At 38.7% G+C, this 21,612-nt stretch overlaps 1 protein-coding gene across 7 annotated transcripts in view; it reads right to left on the bottom strand.

Moving 5' to 3' along the window:
* Positions 1–21,612, bottom strand: part of DIS3L2 (DIS3 like 3'-5' exoribonuclease 2) — a 344,150-nt gene that overhangs the window by 306,849 nt on the left and 15,689 nt on the right. Inside the window, exon 1 of one of the 7 annotated variants that reach the window (XM_087864394.1) lies at positions 20,453–20,646. The exons of the other annotated variants lie outside the window; for them this stretch is intronic. The gene's annotated coding sequence lies outside the window, so the exon portion shown is untranslated. Of the gene's footprint in view, positions 1–20,452; positions 20,647–21,612 lie in introns of those variants that run through there. 7 annotated transcript variants of the gene reach the window in all.

Raw genomic sequence — 21,612 nt, 5'->3', positions numbered from 1 at the left:
TGAAATTTTTAAAAACTCAGTATTCTTCAGTGGAATTTAACAGAATCCAGAGTCTACAAAAAAGCTGATTAACTATATCCAAGGTACAACCCCAAATTATTTGACATACGAAGAATCTGGAAAATTTGACCCATTCTAAAGTGAAAAAAATTAATAGATATCAACCTTAAAATGACTCAGAGGTTGAAATTATCAGTTAAGGACTTTAAACCAGCTATGATAACCATGCCCATTGAAGGAAAGGAAAAGACATTTGAATGACTGAAAAGATAGAAAATCTCAACAGAGAAATAAAAATTTCCTTTAAGAATGGAAATTTTAAAATGGAAAAATATAATATCTGAAATAAAAATTCAGTGGGTAAGCTTAATAGCAAATAGAGATATAAGAGTAAAGAGTCAGTGAGCTTAAACTTTATCAATAGAAATTATATACACTGAAAAAGAGGGAAAAAAAGATTGAACAAAAAGATGAACAGAGCCTTATGGACTTAAGGCTTATTTTATCAAAAAAATCAAACATATGAGTAATTGGAATCCCAGAAAATAAAGAATGAGTCAAAAAAAGGATAATAAATATTGACCAAAACATCCTAGACTTGATGAAAGACAAATATATAAATTCAAAAAGCTCAATGAACCCCAAAGAGGAAAAATTCAAAGAAAACTAGATCCAGACTCATAATCAAACTGCTGAAAACCAAAGAAAAGAAAAAATCTGAAGCATCCAGAGGAAAATGCTATACTACTTAGAGGGGAATGTTTTCAACGGCACTAGATTTCTTATCATTTCCTATCACCTTCTTTCAAGGCATCCAGAAGACAGTGGAATAACATCTTTAAAGGGCTGAAAAGAAAAACTATCACCCAGAATTCTATATCCAGTAAAAATATCCTTCAGGAATGAAAGCAAAAAAAAGACATTTTTCAGATAAAGGAGAACCAAGAAAATCCATTACCAGCAGAACATCACTACAAGTAACACAAAAGGAAGTTCTTTGGGACAAAAGGAAATGATAGCAGAGCAAAAACTGGATCTTCAAGAACAAATGTTAAGCATGAGAAATATTTAATTTAAATAAATTATACCTCAATAAAGAAGCAAAAAAATTTTTAAGGGAAATTATTTCTAACCTGAAATTCTATATGCAAACTAGTACTCAAGGATGGTGGCAGAATAAAGACATTTTCAGAAGTATAGATCTAAAAAAATTTCATGTATTCTTTCTTATAAAAGTACTATAGTATATGCTTGACCAAAATGACATAGTAAGGGGCGCCTGGGTAGCGCAGTCGTTAAGCGTCTGCCTTCGGCTCAGGGCGTGATCCCGGCGTTATGGGATCGAGCCCCACATCAGGCTCCTCTGCTAGGAGCCTGCTTCTTCCTCTCCCACTCCCCTGCTGTGTTCCCTCTCTCGCTGGCTGTCTCTCTGTCACATAAATAAATTAAAAAAAAAAATGACATAGTAAAACAAGAAAGAGGATACAATGAGGAGGAAACACAATACATAAGTAATTTCCAAGATGACAGAAAAAGGAGACCCCAGGATGGCAATTGTACATCAGGAACAAAGGGCAACCTCCTGACTGGAGAACGAAGTCTAGATTAGAGTAGTATCAAGAGACAGAATGGTATCACTAAGATCTCTACCACCAAAGTATTTATTGTCTTTTTAACTCAACACAGATTGCCTGATTGAGCCTGGTTTCTTGTTCTTGGCTCAGCTTCACCATAACCTGATAAAAAGCTCCTTCTTGCATGCCAGAAAGTTGACTCAGCTGAAGCCACTCACTTCACCGCACAGAAGCGTTCTGCTTTGATCAACTCCTGAGCTTGTGAATTAATTACGGGACAGATAATCTATATAGTACGCTTCCTTTTATGTAACAAAGAAAAAAATAAGAATTACACACACACCCATATGCTCATTTGTGCAAAAAGACACGCAGAACAGTACCTTAGAACTAGTGAGAATGGTTACGTAAGGGGGGGTGTAGGTGGGAGCAGGATGAAAAGGAAGCAGGTGAAAACTGGGTAAAAGAAATGAATGTGGAGGAACACTTCACTGCATATACCTTTTTGTATGTTCTGACTTTTTTTGAAACCATATTCATGTTCCACATACTGAAAAAAATCAACACAAAATAAGAATGGGAGAAGTAGCCCAAAATGCAATGTAAACAAGAAGAAATGATCCTAACTATATTTAAAATGAGAAACACAACATACCAAAGGAAAGAGGGGAGAACTAGCCCAAGTAACTCTTGAGTAACAGCATTTAACTAAACCCTTAGGTTAAAGACAAATAGGAAGTATAAACAAAAATTAAACTCTAATTGGGGCAGCTGGCTAGCTCAGTCCATGCAACATGGGAATCTTGATCTCGGGGATTTGAGTTCAAGCCCCATATCGGGTGTAGAGATTACTTAAAAAAAATAAAATCTTCAAAAAATTTTTAAAATTAAAAAAAAATTAGGGGTTCCTGGGTGGCTCAGTCAGTTGAGTATCTGCCTTCAGCTCAGGTCATGATCTCAGGGTCCTAGGATACAGCCCCACATCAGGCTCTCCACTCAGCAGCAAGTCTGCTTCTCTCTCTCCCTCTTCCTCTGTGACCTCTCTCACTCTTGCTCTCTCTCAAATATATAAAAATCTTTTTAAAATTTTTTTAAAATTAATTTCTAATTAATAAGTTAGTTTTTCATGGAGGTATGGGTTAGCAACCCTAAAACTACTTTCTGTATATTCTAGGATTCAATAAGTAAGTAAATATACTGTGGATAAAAGGAGTCAGGTTTGTCAATGTTGGAGAAAAATATTATAAATATATAAAGTAGAAAGGCTAGAATAAACCTTTTGGTATTGAAATGGAATTGGAGGTATCACTATAATTAATGGCTTATAATATATAGAGATAGATAAACACCGAAATACACACGCATAAATGTATACAAGTATATACATGTATATATTCTCTTTTTTAAATATTTTATTTATTTATCAGAGAGAGAGAGAGCATGCGCAGTCAGGGGGAGCAGCAGGCAGAGGGAGAAGCAGGCTCCCTGCTAAGCAAGGAGCCCGATACGGAACTCGATCCCAGGACCCTGGGATCATGACCTGAACTGAAGGCAGATGCTCAACTGACTGAGCCACCAAGGTGTCCCACATGTATATATTCTTATGTTATCTTATCTTATGTCTTCTAAGAGGGCCTAGAATCAATAATATCCCAGTAGCAATGAGCCCAGCTCTCAGTTTCTCAATACCATTCACTGCTAAAAGGAACCAGAGCTCCTTTGAAAAATGGCCAATTCTGAGACTGGAGTGGGGGTGGTACAGTTAGAGCCTAGAAGAGGGGTTGGCAAACCACAGCCCAAAGGCCAAATTCAGTCAGGCACCTGTCATTTACAAATTGTCTATGGCTGCTTTCCTGCTGTGAGGGTGGGCTTAAGTAGTTGCAAGAGACTTGTATAGCCCTCAAAGCCAAAAATATTTACTATCTGGCCACTTACAGAGAAAGTTTGCCAAGCCCTGGCCTAGATAGAATATCTTCTTGTTCCAGAAAGTAAGGACACACCCAAAAATAATGGGGTCATGTCAAAAGTTCACAGGAGCCAGCTGAAAAGGCTCCTACTGGCCAAATATATGACCATTTAACTGTCAAAAATTTTACGTAACGGCTTATAACCCATTAAATAAAATAAGAATCCATGAGTTCATGCTGATAAAAACAAATAAAAAGGGAAGCTCTTCCTTACAGCAGAATCCCAACATTAAAATAAACGCAGAAAAAAATGATGGAATTAAAAAATTACCACTGGCAATCATCATCATCCTAATTCATTCAGATTCATCAATGGATGCTAAAACCAGTAGGTGAAAGTCTGAGGAGTAATAGAATATTAAATCACCTCAAACTATCATCAAACATAGTTATTAAATATAAAGAGGAAAAGCATATCTTGATAGTGGAGATATCTAGACAACCAACTTAACCAATTGATCAAAGTAATAAACACCTGTAATGGGACAAATCAACATCATATGCCTCCTGATAAGATACATTAAGAAAAAAATGCCACTTGTTAAACACCAGTGAAACCCAAAATGAGGGATTTACTACAAATAACTGGCCTATAATCTTCAAAAATATTATTCATGAAAGGAAAGACTCTTCCAGATTAAAGGAGACTAAAGACACATGACAACTCCATGCACTTGTGATCAGGACTTCTGTCTCCTATAAAGGACATGATTAGGAAACTTGAAGGTATTTGAATAAGATCTATAGATTACATAATGGCACTGCATCAATATTAATTTCCTTATTTTGATCCCTGCACAATGGTCATAAAAGAGAATGGCTCTGAGTGTCTGCAACTCACTCTCAGCTCAAAAAGAAAAAAGGCAAGTGGGAAGGGATGTTAAAGTAAATGTGGTAAAATGTTAATGATGAAGAATCTGGTGAAGAGGACAGAGCAATTCTTTGTACCATTCTTGCATCTCTTCTACAGGTCCGAAATTACATGTTTCAAAAAAAAAAAAATCCAAGTGTTTAATCATAGTATCGTATCTGTTTACTGAATTAAACTTTTTTCTCATGCTAAAGAACATTCACAATTGATAATTTAACAACTAAAAAACACCCCCTAACATGCTATACAAATGATGTACTAAATAAAAGAAACTCAAATAATCAGTTAGAGGATATGTGGGCTACAAGATCATTCCATCCTGTTTCATATGGGCCAAAACAGATTTATTAGCTGCAAGCTCAAATAAAGTGATCTCAAATGAGAGTTATGTCAGTAAAAACACTGCCTCTCAACAGGTCAGCAGTGACTTTACTAACTTATATTTTACAAAATATTTTGAGGATTTAAAAGATTAAATGTCCTGAAAGGGACAACAACCCAGCACTTTTTGCAAACACAGCTGTTGGTTAAAGCTCTTGAGAAAAGAAAAGCCTGGAATGAGAATCAGTTGTAGGAAGAGATAATGGTTATAAAATATTAAGAAATTTTGGAATCTTTTCCTATTATTCTACTAGCTGACTTGTTTCTGAACATGCGCTTCATTACCACATGCAGCACTATATGCTCTTCAGCTCTGGGCACAGAGCAGTAAACACAACACGACTGACAAGGCCCCTACTCGGTACTTACAATCTAGGGGGCCGAGAAGACAAACAAGTAAACAGACAACAAGACGGTAAAACAGAGTGATGAGATAGTGATTAAGAAAAGCCTCTATTGAGGAGATAATACTGGAGCTAAAGTCCAAATGATGAGAAGTCCACAAGTGAAGGTCTCAGAGTAGAGCCTTCCTAGCAGAGGGTATGACAAGTGCAAAGACAACAAAGAAGAAATAATCTCAGAATGTTCAAAGAAGTTATTTTAAAAGGCCTCATTACTACTCTCAGTATAGTAGACAATACCAAAGAATTGTCAGTTTTGTATTAGGTACGATAATGGCATTATGATTGTATATGACAATTTTCATCACTGCATAGCATATTTCTCTACATGTATATATGTATTGTAAAATAAATGTCAGGGACTTCTTTAACATATTTTAGCAAAACAAAGGAAATAAAAAAGGGATGAGTGAGGCAAGTATGCACAAATTCTTGATTTTGGGAAATGGGTAAATTGGGGCTGATAAACTATGCTTTCTAGTTTTTGTACATTTGAGAGTTTTCGAAATTTTTAGAAACTCCACCTAACAGAAACTTCACATTATATGTGGCAATACCTCATATCTTCTTTCTCTTACTTTACTACACCAGCTCAGCTCTTACCTTTTCAGTTCTGTGTTCTGACTACCTCATGTAAGGAGATATAAATGAAAGCTTTAAGGATACTCCCATACACTAGATAAGTCCTACACTCTATGGCTAAGTCCAGTTTCTGTGAGAGCTAATCTACCTATGGCAGGGCTGGAACTAAAATAAGAGGATATAAAATAAACAGCCACATACTGATAAACAGCAAGTCATTCTTTCTGAGAAAAAAATGCAAATTGCCTAGACCAAGGACCATCCTCCCAGAGATTAAAAAACACACTAGGCTTCTTCCCCATCCATTCTCTGGAGACTGCTCTGGCAAAGATTTCCTGATTGTGAAATCCTACTCTCAATGTTCAGTCTTGATCTTACTTGACCTTGCTGTAGCACTTGACAGCGTTGAACACTCCCCCTCTTCTTGAGCCTCTCTACTTCCTTGGCAGACATGACAGGAGGGCTAAACATGCTCATACTCCTTCCTTTTAAGAACAAGTGTCACATCCACAGCCCCTCCTGAGAGACAGGAAAGCAATTTCTGCCCCAGGTGACCAGTTCTGAAAGAACCAGGAGTGGATCCCTAACCCAAAACAATCTATAATCTAGTGGTGTGTCTAATTTAATGATATGTCAGAAACTTCTATTTCTGGTAATACACTGGAGTCATTTTTCTGAAAAACCTTCTGATAGCAAATTACGAAAACTGCTAAATAAAATATCACCAACTTCTGGAGAGCATAGTGGAACTCTCAAGAGAGAAAAGAAAATCCCCAGGAACTAAAATTCAAGTGAGAGCTAGAAACCAGGATACATGGAAGCTGAGGCTACAGAGACCCTGGGAGCACATCCTGGTGTCAGCGCCACGAGGCTTGTAGTTTAAAGCTGCAAGGGGGAGGGGCGCCTGGGTGGCTCAGTCAGTTAAGCATCTGCATTCTGCTCAGGTCATGATCTTGGGTCCCAGGATCGAGCCTCGCATCAGGCTCTCTGCTCAGCAGAGAGTCTGCTTCTCCCTCTCCCTCTGCCCCTCCTCACGGCTTGTGATTTCTCTCTCTCAAATAAATAAAATCTTTAAAAAAAATTTTTTTAAATAAAATAAAGTTGCAGGGGGGGCAGGAGATAAGGCTTTAACCATATGAAATGTAGAGACGCAGAAGTTAGCCTCCTGCAAAAAAAAAAAAAAATTAAGACCCTTAAAGGGCCATCAACTCACTGAAAAGGTAGGCTAGGAAAAAAATGCACCTACAGTGAAGAAAAACATCAAGAAATGTGTGTGTGATGGGGTGCCTGGGTGGCTCAGTCGGTTAAGCATCTGCCTTCAACTCAGGTCATGATCCCAGGTTCCTAGGATCGAGCCCCACATCGGGCTCTCTGCTTAGTGGGGGGCGTGCTTCTCCCTCTGCCTCCCTCTCCCTCTGCCTGCCACTCCCCCTGCTTGTTCTCTCTGTCAAATAAATAAAATCAAGGAAGGGAGGGAAGGAGGGAGGGAGGGAGAGAGGGAGGGAAGAAAGGGAGGGAGGGAGAGAGGGAGGGAGGGAGGGAGGGAGGGAGGGAGGGAGGGAGGGAGGGAGGGAGGGAGGGAGGGAGGGAAGGAAGGAAGACAGGGAGAAAGAAATGTGTGTGTGTTGACCTGGGCTCCAGCTGGGAACACAGGTGAGTCTCCCCCAGAGATTCACAAACACGGGCTTGCCAGAGAGCGGTATAGCTGCGCTAACCCCAAGTGCAGAGCCTAACTTAAAGTGAGCCTAGGTTGGTAGTATCCCAAGGCGCTGGCTGAACCAAAAAATCCTCTCAGGACTATCCACTTCAGAATATTCCCACACTCAAAAGCCTGATAAATGCTTACAAAACACATGAGGAAGAGAGCTGGAGGAAGAGAGTCAGGAAAAAAATGGCAAAATGTGGTGCAAACAATTTCAGGTCATAAAAATGACAAATATATAACATTTTAAAACTATAATGTCTATAAAGAAATACAAGAAAAATAAAAACAAGTAAAAGCTTACTAAGAGACAAATTTTAAAATAATCAAATAGAACTTTCAGAAGTAAAAAGTAAGTAATGTTGGCAGGTAACTTTACAGGTAAATGCACTAGACTAGCTTTCTCCCTCATTACATCGGATGGGGTCCCCAGTTTGGTGGGTATTTGATCAGTCCACATAAAAAATGATGGTATTGAGGGGCGCCTGGGTGGCTCAATCGTTAAGCGTCTGCCTTCAGCTCAGGGCGTGATCCCAGAGTCCTGGGATCGAGCCCCATATCGGGCTCCTCCGCTGGAAGCCTGCTTCTTCCTCTCCCACTCCCCCTGCTTGTGTTCCCTCTTTCGCTGGCTGTCTCTATCGCTGTCAAATAAATAAATAAAATCTTAAAAAAAAAAATGATGGTACTGAGATCAAGAAATTTTAATCAAGAAATATTTAGGAGCCCAGAACAACAAAACACGATGGACTGGACATGAAGGGTGAGGGAAAAGAGGATGATCAAGGACAACTTCATGTTTTCTGGCCTATACAGTTGAATGGATGACGGGGACATTCTCTGGGACAAGGTTACTGGATTGGGGTAGACAAGTAGGGATCGTGAGCCCAGTACTGGACAAGCTGAGTGTGAGGCGACTCTGCAACATCAACAGACGATATCAAACAGGGAGCTGGATATCCAAGTCAGGAGCTCTGACAATGTCCGGGCTGACGTCAAATCTGAGAGTCAACAGAGAACAAATAGTAATTGAAGTTGGGAACACAAATGAGATCAGCCAAGGGAGAGAGTAGGGAGAAAAAAGAGGAGCCTCAGATTGAGACCTGAGGAGCCTCAAAGTTCAACAGGCAGGGAGAAGACTATTGCAAGGCTGAGAAGGAACGGCCTCCTTGAAGGAGGTATGAGAAAACCCAGGAGAGTGTGATGTCAAGAATTAAAATTTCAAGAAGGTAGAGGGCAATAAAGTCGTGCACGGCTAGAAGAAGTGAAATAAGAACTGAGTGTTCGTCAGACGTAGCAGCACAGATGTCCCAGGAGCTTGGTGAGAGCTGTTCCAGTAAAGTACTGGAAACAACAACTAAAAAGAAATAAGCTGAGGCATTAATGGGCAGGGAGGACATGGAACTAATGAGTCCGGGAGACTCTGCTGTGAAGTCTGGCTGTGAAGAGGAAGAGATGAAATAAAAAAGTAGGGTTTCCATTTGTTGTTGCTATCATTTCCATTAAAGGGGAAACTTGAATGTGTTAAAATACTGATAGGAAAGAAGAGTTGAGAAGGTGAAGCCAAAGATAAATGACAGCTTCTGTAGGGGAGAAGGGGGACAGAAGGAAGTACCTCCCTTATAAAGTCTTGAACGATTACATCGTTCAGCATGTCAACATGTTAAGTATTTAAGACCCTAGGATGTAAGCTCCAAAGCTGTGGGGCCTTGTCTGTCTGGTTCACCACCGCACCCCCAGGGCCGAGTAGGGCTGGCACACAGAAGGCACCTAGGAAATGTCACCTGAATGAATTAATTAAAAGAGATGCCCTGTCACCCTTTAACAACTATAACTTATTTAAGGCAGGAACTATAGGGCGCCTGGGTGGCTAGTCAGTTAAGCGCCCGACTCCTGATTTCAGCTCAGGTCATGATCTCATGGTGGTGAGACAGAGCCCTGAGTCTCTGAGCATGGAGTGACTGCTTAAGATTCTCTATCCCCTTCTGCCCCTCCCGCACTTCCTCACCCCCGCGCATGCACACGCTCTCTCTTAAAAAAAAAAAAAAAGAGAGAGCAAGGACCAGACCTTATGCCTATTTCTACACAGTGCCCTACAAAGCAGAATGCATGTTCTTGATAACATGATGATAATTTATTATGGCCTAATGTCATAATGGGAATTGAAAAGACAGAGTTCGGCAATATACCTTGACATTGATGAGAAGGAACGAAAGTCTATGTAATGTTTCTCAGCTCTAATTTTAAAAAAGATAGTAGCTGTCTTCAAAACACCACAACATTTCCCCATATTCCAGAATTTAAGAAAACCCTTACAGATAATTGAACGAACTTTCCCCTGCTGATGAAGTGCTTTTATAAATTCCTGTAACACCAGAATTTCGGTGCCTCTTATAAGATTTAAGTGAATTCTGGAGTTTAGTATTTTCACATTTTGATAATACACACGAGTACATCAGTAAAGGCAAGAAGTACATTAAGGATATTGCTAGAATGGATCTAAGTATCATCTCCCTGCCTAATAAAGGCAGAATCATCTTAATGTCATTGAAGTACCAGAGTTCTGGTCATAAATGACACAACAACAAATGTAAGATATGCAATCAGGCAGCATACAAAACCAAAATCAAAAGAGATCAACCCAGGCTCTTCTCAAATATAAGCTTTGCTACCAAATAAGATTGATCCCAAGATATTATGAGGTGGAAACTGCTTCATTTTTCAGCAAACAGCTTCATTTGTCATGTGTACTTTGTACAGGATTATGTTATAAATTCAATCTCATGTTTCTCTCCCATATTTTATTACTATGATTAAAGTCATCTACAGAATTACCAAATTGGAACAAATAAGATTACAAATAAGATTATGCTTTAAAGATTTTTATACTAATTGTCACTTTCAACCGCCTGAAATTTACTCTAATCTCTCTTTTGGGATAAATGTGCAAAAGTTTGAGATAAATTTTAGAAAAAAGTAGCTAAAGGCTCATGTCAAACACAAGTACCTTTAGAAATAAGAAGAAATCTCTTTTTATCCCGTGAGGAAGGAACAGACAGAGAAACTTGTGGAATATAAAAGAATAGGGACCAAATAAAGACTTCATTTTCTTAAACTGAAATCAGAATCTCTTTAAGCAGAGGAAAGTACCCATTGGTGTCAGAATTCATGTTCAGCAATAAATAACAAAAGAAAGCGTCTCAAAAACACACAGGATTTTATTTTCATAATGTATGAGCCGTCAGTCACATTGGAATATCTCTGCCATGATCAGTAAACTTGGCAAACATAGAATAAAATAACATTCTCTCTCCTGACATAATTCAGGGCAATACTTCAGCAGCACTAAAAAAGGCCACTCTAGAAGGTATTAGAAATCGTGACATGTATTGCATGAACTCCCAGTCTATGCTATCAAATAAAGTCTGTCTGCAATCTTTTCACTTTTCTTCATTACTTTCTGGGGAGGTTCTTTTATTTTTCGTTTTGGAAACGTAAATATACATACGAAGTAGAAAGAATGAAGTAATAAATGCATGCTCATCACTCAAATTCAACAATTACCAATAAATAGCCAGTTATTTCATCTACTCCTACACACACACACACACACACACACACACACACACACACAGGCTTCATATCCCCCATATACACATATACATACTAAATTATACTGAAGCACATGGGAAGACTTTTAAATTCCCTTTTAAGAACTCTAAAAGACATCGATGTGAGACAGGATTCCATCAAAATCATAGAGAACATAGACTGCAACCTCTTTGACATCAGCCACAGCAACTTTTTTCATGACACATCTCCAAAGGCAAGAGAAACAAAAGAAAAAATGAACTTGTGGGACTTCATCAAGATAAAAAGCTTCTGCACAGCCAAGGAAACGGTCAAAAAAACTAACAGGCAGCCCACGGAATGGGAGAATATATTTGCAAATGACACTACAGATAAAAGACTGGTATCCAAGATTACAAAGAACTTCACAAACTCAATACACAAGAAACAAATAATCAAATAAAAAATGGGCAGAAAATATGAACAGACATTTTTCCAATGAAGACATACAAATGGCTAACAGACACATGAAAAAATGTTCAAAATCATTAGCCATCAGGGAAATTCAAATCAAAACCACACTGAGATACCACCTTACACCAGTTAGAATGGCAAAAATTGACAAGGCAAGAAACAACAATTGTTGGAGAGGATGTGGAGAAAGGGGATCCCTCTTACACTGCTGGTGCGAATGCAAGTTGGTACAGCCACTTTGGAAAACAGTGTGGAGGTCCCTTAAAAAGTTAAAAATTGAGCTACCCTATGATCCAGCCATTGCACTACTGGATATTTACCCCAAAGATACAGACGTAGTGAAGAGAAGGGCCATATGCACCCCAATGTTCATAGCAGCATTGTCTACAATAGCTAAACCGTGGAAGGAGCCGAGATGCCCTTCAACAGATGACTGGATTAAGAAGATGTGGTCTATATATACAATGGAATATTACTCAGCCATCAGAAAGAATGATTACACAACATTTGCAGCAACATGGACGGGACTGAAGGAGATTATTAAGTGAAATAAGTCAAGCAGAGGAAGACAATTATCATATGGTTTCACTCATTTATGGAACATAAGAAATAGCAGGAAGATCGGTAGGAGAAGGAAGAGAAGAATGAAGGGGGGCAAACAGAAGGGGGAATGAACCATGAGAGACTATGGACTCTGGGAAACAAACTGAGGGCTTCAGAGGGGAAGGGGGTGGAGGACTGGGATAGGCCGGTGATGGGTATTAAGGAGGGCATGTATTGCATGGTGCACTGGGTGTTATACACAACTAATGAATCATGGAACGCTACATCAAAAACTAAGGATATACTGTATGGTGACTAACATAATAAAAAATTATTATAAAAAAAGAACTCTAAATTACAGGTCATAAATGGCAAAATATTCTATTCAGCAAACAATTCAGTAATAACTACTGTTATCCCTTAAGGCCTTTACTTACATAAAGCATAAATTTTATAGAACAAGGTTATCATACAAGTGTAATCCAAACTTCATGTTGTGATACTGAACAGCTACTTAATAATAAAGCTGAGAATATAATGCACCCACCAGCTATATGCATAATTTAAATGGTAATCAAAGCCATTATCTACCCACAAACACTAATCTCAAAATTAGTAAGACAAAGGGAAGAGTTGCAAAGCTTACCCACATGGCCAATTTTACCAAGGCAATTTAGAAAAATGTCTAACTTTCAGAATCTATTATAAAATGAACAGAATGTCTAAAATATACAAGAATTGAAAGTAGTTTTCCCTAGATTCATATTATATCAAATAAAATGTCAGTTTTCATGAAAACTATTCTTTTTTCATTTTACACAAGAGATTATTACCAACCTGGCTTCTGTGTGTGTTCTTTATTTTAGTTTAGTTTAGTTAGTTCTTTATTTTTAAAAATCTGTCCGTTATATCATTACTTTCTTCTTGGGAAAGTGTTGCTACTCCAACGACTACTCTCAGGGCTGCAGTCACAAACATCTGGAATTTACTATCTATGGTAAGTCCTCACTAAGGACCATGCTCCTGCCTACAACACACGATCCTCATCATGTCCTGCAGACACTCCCAGGGAAAGACATGCAAAGTCACAAGCAGTTGTACTGCCCCTGAAAAATGACAAATAAGATTTCTAGCATTAGTCAAGGCATCTGGAGGAATGCAGGACACCAAATTCCGAATGGCAAAAAGATGAAGACTAAATCCAGACCACAGATGGAAAGATGGGGGAACTTTAATGACCCCTAAGCCAACTTGTCAATTTTGAATCTGGTGTGCCAGCTGAGCGCCCTGTACTGGGGGACCTGAGGGAGGCCTCCCAGGCAAGGTGATGCTAGCCCTCCTTTCTGTAGAGAAATTATGGCTCACATTCACACCACTCAACATGAGTGAGTTTGAAAGACGGTGATTCTAGGGCTTGTGGCTTTTCAAAATTCTACATTTCCCAGAGAGAAACCTCTACCACCCAAAAGGGCATTACCACGGATGTAATAGTAACTTCACACAGAGAGTAGAAAATAAGACAATCCAAGAAAGCAAATAACCAAAAGAATTCCAAAAACACTGAAATGTAACTAAGACCTGCAGCATTTCTTCTTGCTGCTTCAAAAACAGAACTCAAAACAGCAGCACTGGAATCCCGGCTTCTCAGGAAGACAAAACAAACCTGAGGTCTACAGGCCCCAGGGAAATAAGCTGGTCCTTCACTTCCACTCCAGACCTCCAGTTTCCCAGTGTGGATGCAAGCCTTCTGAGCAGAGCAGCAGAGTGTGGGACACTGACTCCACAGCAAAGTTCAGAATCCTAGGATTATTTTAAAACTTCAGACTGCCAGTGTTCAACTTGTCACTTATCGGGAAGCTACAGCACTAAGATCTTGCTATCTCTAGATGCACATAAAATATAAAGCTTACATTCATACAGAGGCTTTGTCCAAATTTCACTAATCCAGATGTGAGGAAATCCAAAGTTATGATTCCCACAGCAACCGTAGTCTTGGCAAACCCAGACTCATGTATTCTGCACTACTTCAGATGGTAGTGACCTTAAAAGAAACTTAGAATAAAGCACATTTTAATCTCCACATCTAATTACAAAGAAAAACTCTCAGACAGATCAGAGATTTGAAAACTGCCTTCCTTCAGGGATAGAGGAGCTATTTCTTTGAGACATTAACAGAGACTGGACCAAGCTCTGAACAATGTGCTGGAAGAAACAATCCTTACCTGGCCTGAACAACAGGGGCCAGGCAACTAACTTAACACAGTTTCCTCTAAACTCTCACTTCTAATTTGCTAAGGCAATCAGCTAATGGCATTTAAGCTTCATTTCAAATATTTAACACTTTCAGAGAGTACCCTAAACGCTAATCGGATGCAGAATGGGCTCAATTTTAGCTCCCACTCGAGGCAATAGATGAAACATTTGAAGCCACCACAAAATGGATTATCTACTAGAAAAGAAGTCAAATAATACTCCGCTAACATTGAAAATGGTTTCACTGGTCCTTAGTTCAAGGTCAAAATGCCAGTTTCTGGAAGGCTGGGTGCCACCCAATAAACTATAAGATTAATGCAAGACAGCAGAGCTTAGTGGTTAAGAGGCTTGTGCAGCCAAAATGCCCAAGTCTGAATTCTAGTTCTGCCACTTAAAAGCTATGGCCCTGGGCATGTTACTTCACATCTCTGTGCCTCAGTTTTACCATCTAAAATGGGCCATAAAAAAACCTACCTCGTAGAACAGTCAGGAGTACTAAATGAGGTAATATAAGTAAAGTTCTCACAAGAGTGCCTGGCAGATAGTAAGCACTCAATAAGCATTTGCTATTATTAACATAAGGTCATTTATTTTACCTTTACAGAATTTTTTTTTTTTTAGAGAGAGAGCATGGCGCGGGGGGGGCGGGGGCGGAAGGGGCAGAGGGAGAGGAGAGAGAGAATCCCAAGCAGGCTCCACATTCAGCTCAGAACAGAGCCCAATGTGGGGCTTGATCCCACAACCATGAGACCATGACCTGAGCCAAAACCAAGAGTTGGACACTCAACCAACTGAGCCACCCAGGCACCCTAGCAGCAATCTTTATCTATTTGAAAAACCAGCACCCACACTAAAAAGGACCAAAAAATCTAAAAATATCATGATGGTAGTACTTTCATCAGTCTCTATAGCACAATAATAATAAATGACCTTGCCTCCTCTTGCCTCCTTCCTCTACCCCTCTTGCTAACTAAGGACAGAGTCCAAACTCCTTAGCCAAACATTTCAGTTCCTTCATAATCTTTTGGCCCATCCGGGCTTACTGTCTTCCCTACTCCTATTATAACCTTCTGCTTCAATCAAATTAGTTTTCTCACAAGCCTCTAACTACAGCTTGTACTCATTTGACAAACATCTAAGAATCTATGGAGCCAAGCATGGTGCTAACATGACATGCAAAGTTTCTGCCCTTAAAAAGCTCACAGGATATAGCAGAAAAAGACATTAAAAAATAGTTTCAATAGAAGAGAACTACAGTCACAAAAGAGCAAAAGTAAGGTAGCTGCACAGAGAGGAACTAGTAAACTGTCGGTGAAGAGGTCCCCTCAGGGAGGGCTTTGCAGAGGAAGGCTTGTGAGAAATGCTCAAAGAAGAAGAGATTGAGAAGGGGGTCAGAAGGCAAACAGCAACAAGCAGGGGCAAAGAAATTCTGGGTAATGAGGTGCAGCTGGACTGCCAAGGAGCTGACGGAAGCTAGAAGCTGGAAAACAGGGATAGGCAAAAGGAGTCCTGTACCCAAGTCAGAAGCACTGGGGTAAAGCTCTGCCCTGGAATCACCAAAGAATTCTGTACAGGGGCCTAACGTGATCAGATTTGCATGTTACCATGATGACTGTGGCTGCCATTCAGAGGCTGATTTGGAAGGAGAGACTGGAGACTGAAAAACCTGTTAAGACAACTGGAAAGATCCAGGTAGCAGTAGGGATGGGAAAAAGGAGACAGGCTCAAAATACAAATTAAGAACAGAATTGGTAAGACTTGGTATGAGCATAAGAAGAGGGGAAATCTAGGAGGACTCAGAGGTTTCTAGCTGTAGCAACTGAAGAAATAAAAGAATGGTCACAACACATAGGCAAGGTGAAGAGTACATGACCCCAAATGCAGAGCCTGGGTCTTTATTCTAAGAGCAATGGAAAGTAAGACAGGGAAAGAACTTTTTAAAAAAGGTAAAAACCTAAATAGATCTTTAATCACAGTAGAAACCAGAGAACACTGCCAAAGATCCACACACACTCCCCCCAAATTACACCAGGCCAAGACAGTTTTAAAGACAGGTAATTTCAATGTTATGGAAGCTTTTCAATTTATCCCATGAGGCTGCACAACCTTGATACCAAATATGACAAAGATAGAACACACACACACACACACACACACACACACATACACGCTTTCAAACACAGAACTGTAGAAGAATTTTTGTTATGAACAAAAATGCAAACCTAATACAAAAAATAAAATATTAAGTCCAACATTAAATTTTAAAAATTATAAAACATGAACCCATGGTAGAGACCTGTTAACATATTAATTAGATCAGTAAATTAATGGAATGGAACCAAATCATCAAGAAGATAGAAGCCGAAAGGCATTTTCTTTTTTCTCCTTCTTGCAAGGATTACTATGGAACTGCATTCGCTGAGCCAGAGACCCTTGTCATTTGTGTAGCACACCACCTACACTGCTTGTGGGGCCACCGGCCAGCCAGTGGCCTAGACTCCAAGCCCTAACAATGTGCGCCCAACACCCATTCTGAATTAAGACTTCTTAGTAAACTAGGAGTAAAAAGAATGTTTTCTAATGCAATAAGATGAATTCCTCAAGGAAACAACACCTCTTATGTAGTATCCAGGCCAAGAATAATACATAACTTGAATTTAATCATGAGGAAACATCAAACAAACCAAATGAGGAACATCCTTTAAAAAAAAAAAGAGGACTCTGTTCTTCAAAAATATCAATGTCACAAAAGACAAAGGCTAAAAGAACTTTTCCAGATTAAAGAAGACAAAGGAAATAGGACAACTAAATGCCATGTGTGACCTTAGACTAGATCCTGCACTGGAGGGGGGAAGATACTAAAAGATACATTACTGATCAACTGACAAAACTTTATTCGTAATAGTCAAAAACTGAAAACCACCCAGATGTGCCTTTCAGCAGATAAATGGTGAAACGAGCTGTGGTACATTCATGCCAGGGAATATTACAATAAACAGGAACGAACTATTGATACATACAAGAACCTGGATGAACTGCAAGGGAATTACGTGGAGTGAAGCAATCTCAAAGGTTATGTACTGTATGGTTCCATTTATATACTCTTGAAATGACAAATTAGAGAGATAGAGGAGAGTGTCTTGGTTGCCAAGGGTTAAGAAGGCAGAGAAGGAGGGAGATAGCTGTAGCTATGAAAGGGTAGCCCAAGAGATTCTTGTGCAGGACCTATTTGGTATCCTGACTGCACTGGTGGTCACACAAATCTATAGATGTGATAGAACTAAATACACACATACACACACACACACACACACACCCCAGTACGACTAAAACTGATGAAATCAAAATAAGATGAGTGGATTGTATTGACATCAATTTCCTAGTTGTGATATTATAGTTACACAAGAGGAAACTGGGTGAAGTATCCACAAGATCTCTCTGTATTATTTCTTACAACTGCATGTGAATCTACAAGTATCTCAGAGTAAAAAGCTTAATTTAAAAATACAGTTTAAAAAGGAAAAAAGTTAAAACAAAAAACAGCAACAGAAAATAGCTTACAATCATAAAGCACTAGAAGCATTCCTATTAGCTTCAAGGAAAAGGATGCCAGCTATTATAGTGTTATTTAATATCATTCTAAAGGTGCTAGTCATTGCTATAAACAAGACCATATAAACATTAGAAAAGAGGCAAAATGATCAATGGTAAATGAAATCCTTGCTACCTAGAAAATCTAATACAATCAAGTGAAAACATATTAGAATGAGTTCAGTAGTATCCAATATCCAAATACAGTATATAAAAATGAATAGCCTTTTTATTATATCCCACTAATACTCAATTAGAAAACTGGATAATAAAGAACTTGATTCTATTTTTAATTCTTTACCTAAGTCATATATAACTATTTTTTAAATATTTAAAAACTGTCCCAGGAATATAATGACTATATGTCTCTAATAACATATTCTCCAAACATATTCTCCAGTTCTCCCCACTGAGCACCATATTTGTTCTCTGATTTTGCTGCGTCTCTTTCTCTAGTCCATCCTTCCCTTCAGAAGCCAAAAGCTAGAAAGTAGATTCAAAAATGTCTTCCAGTAGATTCAAAATTCCAGTAGATTCAAAAATGTCCCCCACGGTCTCAAATACTTTGCACAAATCTAAGTCAATTTTAAGGGATGAGGATCAAAGTTTCCTTCCAGCTCAGAATCTCCATCTTGCTAGGAGCCAGCATCCCTTTAATCAGTTCCAAGAGACTCAGTGTGTGTTCTTGTGCAGCCCTCAGGACCATCTCTCCACTTCATGAGGTTTCTCTCTGCCAGGAATTCCAAGTTCTCAGTCAGTGACACTCACTCTAGAGCAGATCCACATTAATCCATCCATTTTTAATCAGGGCCTCTCACAGCAGCCCCCATTTCAAACTCCAGCCACTTCTAAATCACTATCAGCCTAATCCATGTGTGTCCTCCAGTGGATCCCCCGTGCCACGTATCCTATGTGAAAGCCAAGACAGTTTTTCACTCTGTAGACAGAGTGCTTCTGCTAAGCTCCAGGTCTTCAATATACAAGAAATATCAGTTAAAAAGCAAAAATAAGGGGTACCTGGGTGGCTCAGCTGATTAAGTGTCTGCCTTCAGAGCTCAGGTCATGATCCCAGGGTCCTGGGATCAAGACCCACATCAGGCTCCCTGCTCTGCGGGGAGCCTGGTTAGAGTGGGAAGCCCAGTTCTCCCTCTCCCTTCCTCTCCCCTTGCTTGGGTGCTCTCTCTCTGTCAAAATAAATTTTAAAAATCTTTAAAAGAAAAAAAGGAAGAAGCAAAGATAAATAAATTAATAAAGCTAAGAAACACATCTAAATTTGTAAATACTGTATGAGTAAGGTGTCAATTCAGATCAATGGAATAAAGATGGATTTCTCACTAAACGGTGTTGGAACAACGGTCAACTATATAGGGGAAGGAAATGGATTGCCGCACACCAAATCTGATGGATTAAAGAAGTGACCACAAAATATCAAATGATAAAAAGATTAATAGATTCAACAGCAAAAAAATAAAATAGGTAAGTATTGAACACATACCATATCATAAACAAATATAAAAGCAAATATCTTGCTTCCCAAGTTAGGTAAACTACTCCAAAGTACAGAAAAAGATGAGGGGTGCTTGGGTGGCTCAGTTGGTCAAGCATCTGCCTTCAGCTCAGGTCATGATCCCAGAGTCCTGGGATCAAACCCCTGTCAGGCTCCCTGCTCAGCGGGGAGCCTGCTTCTCTCTCTGCCCCTTCCTCCCCCCATGCTTACGCGCTCTCTCTGAAATAAATAAAATCTTAAAAAAAAGAAAAAGATGAAAAATTCCCTAACATGCTAAATGTTAACTGTATTCTAGATTTCAAACCCAAACAAAGAAAGCACATAAGTAATAATAATAATAATAATAATATAGGACAATCTCACATATGAACACAAATGCAAAAATCCTAAATAAAATATTAAAAAACTGAAACCCAACAGCATATGGAGGATCACGCTCAAGATATATTCTAAGAGAATCTACATATTAATATGATTTACTACATAGTAACAGGGGGAGATGGACAGCTTAATAAATGCCCAAAAAAAGAACATTATACAGTTTATCACCGATTAGTATTAAACAGCATTAAAAAAAAACTTAGAAAATAAAGAAATACTGTGACACTTGCTTAACTAAAAAAAATAACAATAATAAGTCAGGGCACCTGGGTAGCTCAGTTGGTTAAGCATCTGCCATCAACTCAGGTCATGATCCCGGAGTCCTGGGACCAAGCCCTTCATTGGGTTCCCTGCTCAGCTTCTCCCTCTCTCTCTGTCCTTCCCCCTCTTGTGCCCTCTCTCCCAAATAAATAAATAAATAAATAAATAAATAAATAAATAAATAAATATCTTTTTTAAAAAAAGTCAGAAACAGTAAACATTGTATTTAATGGTATAATGTTACAGACAGGATATCACTGACAACACTGTGCCAGAGAGGTCCTATTCGATACCATCAAAAAAGTTAGTAAGAAGAAGAAATATTGGATAAGAGACTAGGTTTTCAATATTTACAGATAATATGACTGTCGACTAGAAAATCAAAGGATATACTTACAAATTATTAAGACTCATGATTTCAGCAAGAATGCAGAAAGGGCAGATTCAAAATCAACAAATAAGTTATGACAAACGTTCCTATATGCCCACGATAATCTAAAAACATGACAGAGAGAAAGATAAGTTCTAAGTAGTAACCAAAATCACAAAATGCCTGGGAATAAAATTAATAAGACTGACATAAGATCTAAGTTAAATTTTAGGGGCGCCTGGGTGGTGCAGCGGTTAAGCGTCTGCCTTCGGCTCAGGGCGTGATCCCGGCGTTATGGGATCGAGCCCCACGTCAGGCTCCTCCGCTATGAGCCTGTTTCTTCCTCTCCCACTCCCCCTGCTTGTGTTCCCTCTCTCGCTGGCTGTCTCTGTCTCTGTCTCTGTCGAATAAATAAATAAAATCTTAAAAAAAAAAAAAAAAAAAAGATCTAAGTTAAATTTTAAAATTATTTTTAAAAACACAGAAGACCTAAACAAAGAAAGAAACCCCCGCTCTTGACCAAAAAGACACAATATTATAAAGACGTCATCTGTAAATTAATCAAAAAATTACAATGTAACCATAATTAAATTCAAATCATGACTTTTTTATAGAAATTGACAATCTCAACAATCAAATGGAAGAAAAACGGCAAAGGATACAAATAGACATTATTCCAAAGAAGATACATTCATGGGCAATAAACTCATGAAAACATGTTCAACATTGTTAGCCATCAATAAAATGTAAATCAAAACCACAATGAGGTTCCCTTCACACTCACTCAGAAAGCTATAACAAAACAAAACACAAACCAGAAATTAACAAATATTGGCAAGGATGTGGAGAAAGTGGAACTTTCATAAATTCCTGGTAGATGTGTAAAATGGTTCAGCCACTACAGAAAACAGTCTAGAAGTTCCTCAAAAAGTTAAACATGAATTACCATAAGACCCAGCAACACCAGTTCTAGGCATATGCCCAAAAGAGCTGAAAATAATTATCCAAACACTATACACACATGTTCATAGCAGAACTATTCATAATAGCCAAAAGGTGGAAACAACCCAAATGTCCATCAATGGATAAATAAATTGCAGCATACACATAAAATGGAATCTTTTTTAGCTATAAATAATGAGTGTGTCTGAAGGAATGAACCCATGCTACATCATGGATGAATTTTA

Source organism: Ursus americanus, chromosome 1, assembly GCF_024610735.1.
Source record: "Ursus americanus isolate L20-20 chromosome 1, mUrsAme1.1.p, whole genome shotgun sequence".
Lineage (NCBI taxonomy): Eukaryota > Metazoa > Chordata > Mammalia > Carnivora > Ursidae > Ursus > Ursus americanus.
Note: the sequence above shows the minus strand (reverse complement) of the source record. Positions and strands in the feature narration are given on the sequence as shown.